A 13758-nucleotide genomic window follows, 5' to 3' on the forward strand; every position below is an offset into this window, starting at 1 on the left:
ATGTGGACAGCCCGTCCTACGGATAAGAATCAGTTGACGATATTCCGTGCACAACCCAGTGGCACAATATTATACTACAATTTTTATTTCGGCGCACGATATAATATTATTGTCTCTCCACATTGCATTATTATTATGTACACCGTGGACGGCACGTCACCGTGATGACGGTGTGGGCCTTGGATGGTCGGCGTTTTTGTCACAGCAGTTGTGTACAGTTTCGACGCTAAATTAAGCCGTGTGCCCTGCTCCCGCCGAGATCAACCCCGCCGGCGCGTTGCAAGTGATAATATTGTATACATTGTTGTTTGTTATTTACGGCGGACTACCATAAAACGTGTATAAAACATATATATATATATGTGTGTGTGTGTGTGTGTACATTATTCTTATACGCCTTGTCGCCGCCGAAACGGAATTCGTTTTTCGACGAACTGCGCACAAATAGAGAGGGACAGGGCAAAAGAATGAGTGCTGCTCGTGGGTGTGTATGTGTGAGTGTGTGCGTGTGTGCGTGTGTGCATGTGTGCGTGTGAGCCTTTGTGGGGGTGGGTGGGTGGACGGGGCAGAGTTGAGAGAAGGTCGGTCGGCGTGGCTAAACACAATGATGTACGATAATCGTTTCCGCGACACACATCGGTCCCGTTCCGCGATTCGACGATCGTCCCTCGCCCGTAGGTACCGGTTCGCGAGAAAGGGTGGAGCGTCCGCTCTCGGAAGGGATGATAATACAATTTAGGGGTAAGGGCTCAATTACGTCTGCGTATATAAAATCCAGATTTCTGCTTGACGGCTTACTGTCGAAACCGCAACACACCGTCACGGAGAACCCGTCTGCAGCGTACCTATCGTTCCTGTGCAGCATCGACGACGAACCACTCGAACACAACAACTCGACATCCGCATCACCGGCCGTGCCATCTCTGATTGCATTCGATCTCCGATCCGAAGATTTTTGTTGTCCGTCCGCGTACTAACGAGGTAATTATTGCTGTCGATATTATTATTTAATAATTATATCGTTTTTGCGATCCGGCGTCAGGTTTTATAAAATTATTTTGTGCCGTCGTCAGTTTGGTAATCTTAAAAAAATATCGCGTTTATCGATTTTTATATTTAAATAAATAAGTAGTAGGATAATTTATTATGCTTGTAGATGGGCACTTTTGTTTATGAGTAATTGAATTTTCAAGCTCGTTTATTAGTTTACTGAAATTTCAACAATGCTCCGAATATAATTTTAATTATATTATTTTTAAAAGATTCGAACACAAAACGTTTAATGTACAACATAATCATTGCCATCCGAGATAATATTATACCTAATATAAAACGAATTTGATTAAAACAGAAAAAACACTTCCAATTTCTAAAAAATACCGTATAATCTTGTTTGCAGATAAATAAAAAAAAATGTTGTAGAAATTGTATTAATAAAGTAGTAATATATTGCAATAAAAAAGCATTACTTTATATTATGTTAAATATAAGTGTGTGAATATTTATTTAATTATGACGTAGTATTAACTTTTGATTATAATAATAATAAATTTAGGGTTGCATTATTAGTTTTAAGTAATATTAATAATACATTAAATGTTACGAAATTTGTATAGTAACTAAAAATATTTATTTAACTTCAAAGCAATTTCGTATGCTCTTCAAGTATGCACAAATACATGATCGAGTTCGTGTTTACTGCACTACTTACCTATTATAAATAAAGGGTAAAAAAAATTAACAAAAAACATTTTAATGTTCATCAAATACGCGTTTCTTCTACGTAACAACTCTGTTATGATTTTGCAATTTTGTTTATGATAAACAGTGTGATGCAATTTTGAAATCGAAAATAAGATCGTTCGAAACCCCTCTGTTTTCGCGAAATAATTGCGATCCACTATTGATTTGCGATCATTATCGTTGTCTTCGGAATTTCCCTTGGCCTAAATGTACGTATTGTTTTCGAGCAACGTGCCAAGTTTATCTGTCAACGCAAAATGTTCAAAAATGTCAATCGAAAAAAACTATATTATACAGGTATTATATTATTATATTGTTTTAACGATAAAGATTTTCGGTAAATGTTTTAACCATTTTTCGAATGTCCGTTTTCCAATCAATGTCGTATTGTTGTTTTTACGAAACGTTCGTTAGAATAATATATTTCATAAATTATACCTCTAAAATATATGTTTACCATCTTTGAAAACAAACAAAAACCCATTGCTTGAACGCCTGAAAAAAACATACACATAAAGACATGTGTGTATTTTACTCTAGGAAATGAGGAAATGTATCTGTGCTTCAATAGCCGGACACATCAATGGGATTCGGTCTCGGACCACAGCCCGGTAATGGGTTTTTAATGACAATTTTTTGACACCACATGACATGACATGACTGCTGCACTAGACCCTAAGACGATAATTATTTCGGTTCATTGGCACGTCACGTGACCATAGTGGTCGGATCTCTCGACTGTAGAATAATATCTTGTAAAGAAATATTTCAAACAATGTGTGCCTTGTCTATACATTTTCCCCGTTTTTCGACGTGATTTAATATTGAACATTTTCGTTTTCGCGTTTACGTTGTTGCAGACTCAATCATGTCTTCAAGCTGCACTTCGAAAACTACCGACTACTACTATCAGATGAGGCAGAAGAACAACGAGGCTGCTAGAAACAGCCGTTTCAAGAAGAAGGTTGCCGAAATCGAAATATCCGCTCAAAAGCGCAAGTTGGAGGTGACATACGTGCAGTTGAAAAAAGAAATCAAACGCATACAAATCGTGAAAGCTTCTTAAACATCAATCAGGTCAGTTTAATATATTGTATTATATGTATTTTTACTTGTATAATAATATGACGAATAATTAATGATAAATAATTATGTAAATCTTCGGGTGGAACAAAATTTTAAATATTAATATCGCAATAACATTATGTATAGGCATATTATTTGTAAATATTAAATGGTAATTTTCGACATCTGGCTGTTGGCCTGAGATGTGGGTGGCCAATTTGATAAATGTGATATTTTTCGAGAGATCCGGGGTGAGGGGGGAGGGCTTAAATTTCTGCGTAACATTCGTTACAGCTAGTATCCTATATATATGATAATCAGTCACGAAATACACACATTGTAGAATTGATGTACAAAAAAAGATTAGCCCTATCGGATCCACCAAAGATATATTTTTATGTTTGTTATTAAAATTACGTACGCCATCGACAAGAGCGAACTCAAAGAAACATATAACAACCACTTTAAAATCATACAGTAAAATACTAATTAAAATATACGAATAAAATTGCAGCGGAACCTCGATAACTCGAACGTCTATGAGTCGAATTTGGGATAATTCAAAGTTATGTCTCGGACAATGCACTTCAATATGTACCTACACACATTTTTTTTTGTACAAAGTGGAATTTTCGATTACCCGATTTTCACTATTTCTCCGACGAGTAGAGTTATCGAGGTTTCACAGTAGTTCCAAACCAAACGCGCCCATAATAGTTGTTGACGTAAATGTTTTGCAATAGTGCTCCAACGGGGGTAACATAATCCAAAAGGTATAATGGACGCGATGTCCCCGGGCGGTATACGGATTAACTAAAAAAAAAAAAATGGTCGAGGGACGTTAAAAAAAAAAATAGTTTCTTGCCGAAGTTACTATATTATTATTGTTTTCTCGGCCATTTTTTATCGATTTTCTCTTTGAACCTGTTGGGATGACGTCCGAACCGTATAAAATACCATTTGGGTTCAATTTCCAATCTATATGGATAAACAGTAATAATGTCCTTCGGTATAAATAAGAAGAAAAATGACGTGGTTTTATTTTATTTTTGTTATCGATCTTATATTCTCGAATAGGCGCATTGGCACTCCTACGTTTTTCAAATAAATCAGCAAATACCTAGAACTGAACTCGACTTGGACATTTTCGTTTTTTTCCTCTTGATATTCATTCGCTAATCAAATTGCTTCATGGACGCACAGCACTAAATTACAATTTGACAGCAACATCCCTCGTAAACATCTGCACGTGTGCCCACATATACCCTGTGCAGGACAACCGATGTCGTAATTAGGTCCCCCGCTAGGCACCACGAAAATGACGTCCAACGATCTCGTACATCCCGTGCCCTGTACACAATATAATCGTATACGCCATTATATTGCGACGATGACGAAATTATTGCAGTACAGTGAAATTTGCTCTTTTCGGTTTTGACCTTCGAAATACCGTGGCGGTTCCCGGGAGACTTGCGGCACCACAGAGCATTGTGTTGTGTGCACGAGCGACCGTTCTTAATCGTTTTGTGTGCTTCATTTTTGGCCGATTGTACAGTTAAACGAATAGGTATTTGGCGAGGACGAGCATAATATAGTGTACAATAATAATAATAATAATAATAATATATATAATATATATGTATATTGTATGTATATAATATGCGTACGAATTGGAGAGTGACCGACGGCGGCGGCTGACTAACAAATTGTCGGATATTATTATTATTATTATACACATCACGAAATCCTTTTCGTCGCGAACATTTTTAAATATTACGATTTCCTAGGCTCTCCACCAACACCTTTACGTCGTATTGTTATATAATATGGTGCATGACAAACGGTCCGTTTCGGGTCGAAACGGTAAAGCGTACAGGACATAATAGGCACACCTGTTCAGGTGTGTGTGCATAATGCTGCATATATATATATATATATATATATATATATATATATATTATTATATTGTTATGCGAATAATAAATAATAATTTTAACCCGTACCTGGCCGTATCAAAGCGACGACAGGTAGTTGTGCGAGGGTCGTCGTCACTAACTCTCGGGGTATTGTCAAGCGGAGAGTTCGATTTATAGTGTAATAATAATCGTGTATTATTATTAAAATATGTAATCATAATTAGGCTTAGGCCGCCCGTCTCCTATTGTACATAGTAATTATTTATTGTTACAAATATTACTGCAGTATGTAAATGCCGGGTTTGACAATTGCAGTTCATTAAACATTTTTATTTTACACTCCAGATACACTCGGAACAATATATTATATTTTTATAATCTATAATAAGCGCTGAGGGGGAAACCGTACAGCCATATATAGGTATTTAAGTTACGTAAGAAATCGTGTTGTAAACGCGGCATTTGATTATACTATAATATTTTGATGTAGGTACATAATATAAAATAATACGAATACAATACCATGCTGATGTTTACACAAACGGTTTAATAAGCAACACGCAATCGTATTTGTCGAGCAACGAAAATAATAATAAAATTATAAAACCATTGTCAAAAAATAAAACATCGCCGAACCCGTCCATAACCGATATAGGTAATAATAATACGTCATATTTTTTGTCGCGTGCAAACAATACCTACAATGTTTACACTAGACAGACCAGCGACGGTTATTAGACACGGGTGGGTACTTACGTTGGTGTATGTTTTGCTAGCACCGTGTGTGCCTCTCTTGTTTGTGCATCGAATGCCGATTTGCGGTATTTCTGCAAGACGTTTAAGTGACTAATAATCATTGTTAAAAAAAGTCATGCATAACAATAATATTATTATGTTATTATTATTATATGTTTATATATGAGATCGTGTACATAATATTATGCAGTATATGCAATACAATTTATTATTGTCGAGGGAGCAATGAATTGTTGGCAGCGTTCAGTATTTAGTACTCGCGTTCCAATTGTTGTCAGCATATTTACTCTTTCTTTTCCTCGAGCCAAACATCGCCGCCCAATAATATTATATAATGACGTTTTGATTATTCGGACCCATAATGAGTTATTTCGACGTTTCAAATTATTGTCACATAAAACAATTCATTAAACCTCTATATGACTGTTAACATAAAAACATAAAATACATGTACTTGCATGTCATACATAATAAATAATAATACACTTTTATTTATTAGGCTTGTTTTTGCATAAATATATGTGTATATGCATGCACATAGGAACTTTTTTTTAATGGGTCTATCTTTTTTTTTTTTATCGCAATAGATAACAAAAAATATGTTGTCTGGAATTTTGTAGTAAAAAAAAAAAATGTTAAAGATAATCACGTTCGACGTATTACCTCAAATTGTGTAACAATTTGATAAAGTAGGTAGGTAGTGATTCGTTTGAAAATCATTTTAAAACTGAAACACTAATTAAATAAGTGGTCAATTTGTGGCCCAATATGTGTAAATAACTCAAGAAGCACCACACTTTTACCATTTTGATACACTTAACTCTCTATTAATTGAATTGTTGAACGACAACTTGAGAAAGTGATTGAAATATTTAAAACTATAATTATTATTAGGTATTACTAATTAATTTAAATAAATAATTGCACTTTCAATTGTTCTTTGAATTTTTTAGTACACAAATAGTACCTACTTTTGAATTTCGTAAAATGTTAATTCATTATCTTTATTTTTTTTTTTTTAATTATTATTTAATACAACTGAATCACTGGGTACTTATATATATTTTATTTAGATTATACATCGTCATAATCTTTTTATTATTAAATGTTTATTTTTAGCAAATAAGTGAAAACAATTACAAAATTAATATAATAATAATCATAATAATTTGTTTACAGGCTTTTTCCGTGATAATGACTGCAATATAAATAAAAACATTTTTTCAACTGGAAATTTTAAGTAAAATAAATGATGCAAATGGATTCTGTTGAATTTCTAGTCAAATACATTGTACATCACTCAATAGTTTGACTGTTATTTCTACAGGAATGAAATACAACAAATATTTTTATTACCACTATCTATTAATATGTAAAAGACAATATTTTCAGGATAAAAATGTACTTTTTTCTTTTTAAACTTATATATTTTTATTTTTATTTTTATTTTTATTATTATTATAATATTATTTTTTTCCTATTATTATGATTCTCATTTTTTTTTTTTTTTGTAGCGTACTTAAAGTGTTTCTAATATTATTTATGTGAAATTATTATTTTTATTACAAACTTTTTTTTTCGGATTTTGTAAATGTCGGCATAATAATATATTATACACCGTACAGTTAAATGTAAAAATATACATATCTATTGAACATAATTTTGCAATCACTTTGTTTTTTATTTTTCCTACTATAATTATAAATCACATAATATCGTAAGATGTTTCAAATCCCAAGCGGATGTAGGTAATATTACTGTAATAGATAAGAATTTATTTTTTATTTCATTACATTTGGTAAGTAATTATAGGTGTATGAATTAATATTTTTAAGTCCGTATAATACCTACCTGTTAGCTGTTAGATAGGTATTTAGTTGTTGATGATTTAAATTAAAATGTTTTTTGTAACGGGCATGGAAGAAAACATCTTTCATGTTAAAAATAATGAACATTATATATTATATTTTTCAGACTTATTGAAGAGTTATATAATTATATTTATAGTTATCGGCAAGCATATACCTATCGATCGCGCATAATCGGTATACGGCTAATACACGTTGGTATAGATGTGTAATACAATTATTATCATTGCAATGCCATAATAATATAGACTTGTATGACATTATAACATGCATATTAACACGTTTAGATTTAAATCACGAATACTCCTAGCTAGGTATGTTTTAGATTGTGCGGTTAGTGTTCCAAGTGGGTACTCAAAAATGCTATCTTATAATATAACTCTTGACTATTATACGCTTAAACAAATTACTTTTACGTTATTATGGTGAAGGTTTATCGACTTCTGGTTTAGAACACGCTATTCCGTTCATCAATATATTATTATATTTTATCGCCCCTACCGCAAAATAAGTTTACCTATCCGCACAACAATATATAATTCTATAATATAATATCTCGTGTTATGCCGTTGAAAGAGGAACATGTTATTATGTTATATTATCTATAGAGCTGTTGTTATACTAATCCCACTTCTCTCCCTCTCTTCATCCGATCCATTAATATTTTAATTTTTAAGTGCACAATAATTAACAAGAGAGCAAGTACTTAACAGACCACTAGCAAAAAAAAATTATCTGAAATTTGGAAAATATACATTAATTTTATATACCATTATTATAATACTAGGATATAGGTGCACCAGTAGATAGGCGATACCTACAATAAAATAAATAGTACGCAATAATAGTGCAATGTGCAATTATTGCAACATTTGCATTAATTAAAATTTAAAAGCCCATACTTACTTAACTAATTTAAGTTGAATACAATCATGCTTTAATTATTAATTTTAACAATCCAATTGTAAGTTATCGAGTAACTAATTATAACGATTAAAAAACTGTTATATTTAACTTCGTTTTGTAAGTAAATACTCAATTTTTTCATTAATTACCTTATCAAAAATTTAAAAAAAATTAGTATTTTCGTAGATAATAAATTGAACACATTATAAGCCTATATACACAATTTACTGTAATTCAAATTTAAAATATTTATCTGGATTTTATTAATTAATTGAAGGCCAATCGCTACATTTTAGTTATAGGATTTCTAAAAAGAGTTTGATGATATTAAATACCTACATTACCTATGTATAGATAATACGCGTAAAAGTACTTATTAATAATATTGACATGACAAAAAATGTGCGATACGATAATATCGTAATACAATCACTTAAACTCCTAAGCAAAAAATGTATTCTTTGTGTACAGTTGGTAAAATATTATAAGTTCTACACCTACTAAAAATCATTGTGTGTACACAAATAAATAATGATGTATATGAGCCTCAAAATTGTTCAACACGATAAATATAGGTCTATTTTTTTGTACATTTCCAAGGAGAAAATAATTATTGAGTATAGTTTATTATTTGATTGAAATTATTAATTAATCATATAATTAAACATTTTTATTTTATTTTAATGAGTTCATATATGTATATAAGTATAATATTACGATGTGTATGACGCTTGACGTGATTGCCAGTTTGAATATTTTAGTCGTGGCTGACTGGTAGTAAAAGGGCTTTATTTAATTTAAACAATGAGTTTTATGAAATGATAAGAAGAATTTAATGAGCTATCAACGGAAATGTAAAATGTCTATTATCATTATTATTTATTAGCAAATTATTAACGAAAAACGCCTTGGAAAAAATAATAATAATGAACATATTATATTTTAATCTTATAACATAATATCATAATATACTATAATGTCTAATTGGACTTATTATTTAAAAACGGAGTGTACTGCACTACTAAAACAAAATTGTTGAAATAAGTAATAACTGTATTATTACTGTACTATTGTTTATTGTTATAATCTTATCAGTTTTTTATGGGATTAATGTAAACCAGAGATATTTACTCGACTACCTATTTTGAACGCATATTTCATTGTTTTAGTTGGGTATATAATATATATAATCAAGTACTTAATCAAAGGTGTAGATATTATAATTTATAGATTATAAGTGTGTAATCGTGGTAATCAGTGTTGATGAATTAATCATTTTACTATTCGTGTTGATTCTGAATAAAACTCTCCGAATCGTTAATAATTGACCAATGGGTCATATTTATTTGTATTTCTGCAAGATGTGCTATAAAATATTATCATACTTATTAGTTATTACAATATGATATAAATATACAATCATCATACTAGTTAAAAAGAACACTATTTAAAATTATTCAAATGTTATTGACCAAAAAGGTTACAGCGTAACTATAATTATTATAATTCGATTAGAATAGTTATAGAAATATTGTATGGTAATGCTTACTAATGAGTAATGACTTAAGTGATGCATTTGAGGGCTCCTGCAGACTATCAGAATCGTTTAATAAATCGTTTTAAATGAATTAATTATATCGATACTAAGACTCACAAAATATTATATGCGAAACAGTCTAACAAGCATATTTTTCACACGTAGGTAAAATATTACGAATCTCTCAATGACAACTAACATTTTAAAATTTATTATAAACTCATATGTCTGAAGTAGATCAGGCCAATCTAAGATTCCAATTATTTCCAACTACTCGTGCGAGAGAGAGATATCGGTTCCTCGTTTTGTAAGAATAAATATTACTACCTATATTATTCTTGTTATACCATATTGTTTAATCCGCCCATCAACAATGCTACCTTATTAAATTTATTTTTCATAGGTTTAACTACCTAGGTATATCTATAACTACGCATTTACGTATTTCAATCTATTTTAATTCGTCTAGACGCATTAACTACATTTTAATTACCTACATACGAGTTAAATTTCAAAACTATATCATTGTCTAAATGTACAGTCTTAGTTGTTACTAATAATAGGTAATATTGTTTGTATTTAACGCATCGTATTATTTACATAAGGTGCAGTATCTAGTGGTATGGGCTCGGGATTTGTTAATTTGGATAATATTATTTATTTAATACTCAACAAATTGATTAGTAAACTGGAAATATGTATGAAGTAGTGAAAAATTAAAAGACGCCAAAAAAATTGCATGTTTTTGCATGTATTGAGGTCTTAGAATCTGATCGGAGAGTTTCTAATTATTTTGTTGTTATTCAAAAAACATTATCCTCGATAAATTAAAAATGTTACATCATATATTATTATATTTTACATACGCAATGACGTTTTCAAAATACTTTCTTATTCTATGCTATTATTTATTTATACCGAGAACCAATTCACACCGTTAAAGGTAAGGTAGGCCGGTATTGACTCTGGAGTAGACAACAATATTATATAAATATAATAATTTAATAGTTACTACTAATAATATAATAAATGCAATATTTTCGTCAGAAATCAATTCTCCCTACTGCATTAGTAATGGCAAAATAATTTACAACAATAAATTGAAAATATATCATAAAACGTACTTAGTAATATAATAGGCCGACAGGCGACAGACCTTATTCACTCAGAAACGTTCTTCGTATAATATACAAAAATTTAACATTGAATACAAATTTAACACATCCATTGCACTGACCCAACTCATGGACGAGGAGCACTCGACCCAACAGAGGGGTGGTTTTTCAGAGGGATTTCCCCTCTTTTTTTATAAAATAATATGCATTATTTCATGGAAAACATATGGTTCGATGGACGACGAGGTATATAGTTTTGTTGTTTTCATTGAAGGGCAGTCAAATATTTAATAATTTTAATCATAATATGAAGATAGAGTATTTGCTAGGAACTTTCAGGTTTTTTTTTTATATTTTCCATTGGCGCGTCGTCGGTTGACGTTTGACGGGTCATCGCCGATTACTGACTAGCTACGTGCCCACACGTCAGCAGTCTCGTCTTTCGTATTTTGCGAAATCGTGTTTTTATTAATTACTTTTAATTAATTAGTAAACACTTTTTACTGTACATTTAGAACGCAAAAATGTACCTTTTATTTTGTATTTAAATTGTTTTTTTTTAATTTCTTTTTTTTATGTGTTTATACATTTTTAATTGCATATTTTCATACATGTACAGCTTTATATATATATATTTTTTGTTCGTGTTAATGTAATTTAATTTGCATACCTATTTACATTTAATCATATAACTTTTTTTATAAATATTTACGTACATGTTTTGATGATTTTCAGTGCAATAAGAACCAAGCTCTAATAATTTCAGTATGAATTATTATTACAGTCAAATACCCCAGATAAACCTTTACAATATAACATATGTACAAATATCTACTGTAAATATATAGTGTTTATTATGTATGTATTTGTTAATACTCGTTCGTCGCATTTTTCTTTAATATTATACAAATATTCTCGGTTGGAGATCTTCTCTTTGTGCCGGTGTCATATACTCATAATATCTACCCATATACAAAGGGCCAATTTGATCAAATGTTTATTTAGTTATTCTATTCAACCATAATTTGTTCATTGCACCGGGACACCGGCGCGTGGCTGCGGTGCACATAAAAAATTTAACAGAACTTTATGCGATACTGAATGTCATGTAAAGATTCCCGGTTACACACTTGCAGTGTTCGCGTACTATGTATATTATGCGTATTCCGAAATAAAATATCGTCTATTTTTGTATTTTGTACGGTCTCTGTTTTTATACGAGCTTGGCTGCTTCGCAGGTAAAACAATTTATTTGCACGAACCGTACTTTTGTAGGCTTGTGTTAATTTATTTGTAAGAACTTGAGAATAATTGTAATATTATCAGGTCAAGGTCGTTACAAGTCTGAGTGAGTTAATTAATCGCTTAGGCAATTCTCTATTTTGTGTAGTATTATAATATGCATAATATGTGACATGCGTATATACGACGCTGAACGCGTCCGATCTTGGCAGACAGGTCCTGTAGGCCTGGTTTACAATGAGAAAAATAAAATTAGACCAGATAAAATTAGTTAACGGAATTGCGTCTTTGCATAAGTTTTAATTTTTCTTCACATTATTAATTTTATATCGTACATCTACTATTCGTATTGTAGTTTATATTGTAATATCTCTGTTATAAAGGTATTATTATTTTATCAAATTCTCTAAAAATAAAAAAGCGTTAATTAAGCAATATACAAATTTCACAAATTATTATTTTATTGTCTTAGAAGTCTTAAAAATCTTTTACGATGTTCATTATGTACAATCGCATAACTATTTAAAATTTTTTTTTCAAAATTGATAAGCTGTTATTTAAAGTGTTTGCACTTGGTAGTTTATTAACTGTATTAACTAATTATTACACTTTCATTAATGTTTCGAAATTATTAAAATATAAAACGTGTTGTCAATTTATTTTATAGCTTATTGTGAAGTATTATAACTTCAAAAAGGACATGCAAATAAAAACAATCCTTAATGGTAAGTAGGTATTCAAAGAATCAGTCATTTTTTTTTAAAGTTTATTACCTAATAATAACAAACAATTATTGCATAATATTGTATTTCCTGTTGGTATACTTATAATATAATATAAACTATTATTATAGTATTTTTGCTGTATTTAATCATGCGAAAAAGTAAAGAAAATACAAAGGTACAATAAATTATTAATGTTCACTGTGAATAATAATATGCCCACAATATAAAGTACGAATTGATTGTGAAGATACCTTCCATCGTTCAAAGGAATGTTACAAACATTCCACTAGTATACAATTTAAGTCTTAATACAAATATTACAATTGAATATTCCTTGAGTGGTACAAGAATATTTCATAAATATATTAGAATTTAACATTTTCCTAAGGAATATTTTTTTAATTTTGCATTAATTTTGTGGGCTGCTACCTACTTATTATTCCGATTTATTCATTAACTTTGAAACTGTAATAACTAATAAGTAATAAAAAATTATTAAGAGTAACAATATTAAAAATGAAAAATGTACCTATGCAGTTATAATTTATTGAGTACAAATATAGCTCAATTTTTTTCCTATAAACTTTTTGTGTTTGTTTTTAAATTGAAATATTAACGTTTACATTTCTCATGATGTAAGTAGGAACCAATAACTATTAAATAATGATTTTAAATTGTTTTCACTCAAATAATTACAAAACAACATCCGTGTATTGTGTTTATTTAATTGAATTATATTAAAACCCAAAAATGAGCACTGAAATGAAATTCACTATTTGAACTGCATTATATTAACCCTTAACAATAACTACAATCTACATACAATTACATTTTTGTAATTAAAAACAATCACTATTATTTGAGTATTATATTGAATGCCGAAAT

General features: G+C 30.2%; 1 long non-coding RNA gene across 1 annotated transcript; it reads left to right on the forward strand.

Annotated features, from left to right (window-relative positions):
• Nucleotides 1–615: 615 nt before the first annotated feature.
• LOC111033812 lies at nt 616–6989 on the forward strand. Its single transcript, XR_002604469.1, has 3 exons — nt 616–981; nt 2604–2820; nt 6660–6989. It is a non-coding gene; the product is annotated as an uncharacterized LOC111033812 (long non-coding RNA).
• Nucleotides 6990–13758: the final 6769 nt, after the last annotated feature.

Source organism: Myzus persicae, unplaced genomic scaffold, assembly GCF_001856785.1.
Source record: "Myzus persicae strain clone G006 unplaced genomic scaffold, MPER_G0061.0, whole genome shotgun sequence".
Taxonomy (NCBI): domain Eukaryota; kingdom Metazoa; phylum Arthropoda; class Insecta; order Hemiptera; family Aphididae; genus Myzus; species Myzus persicae.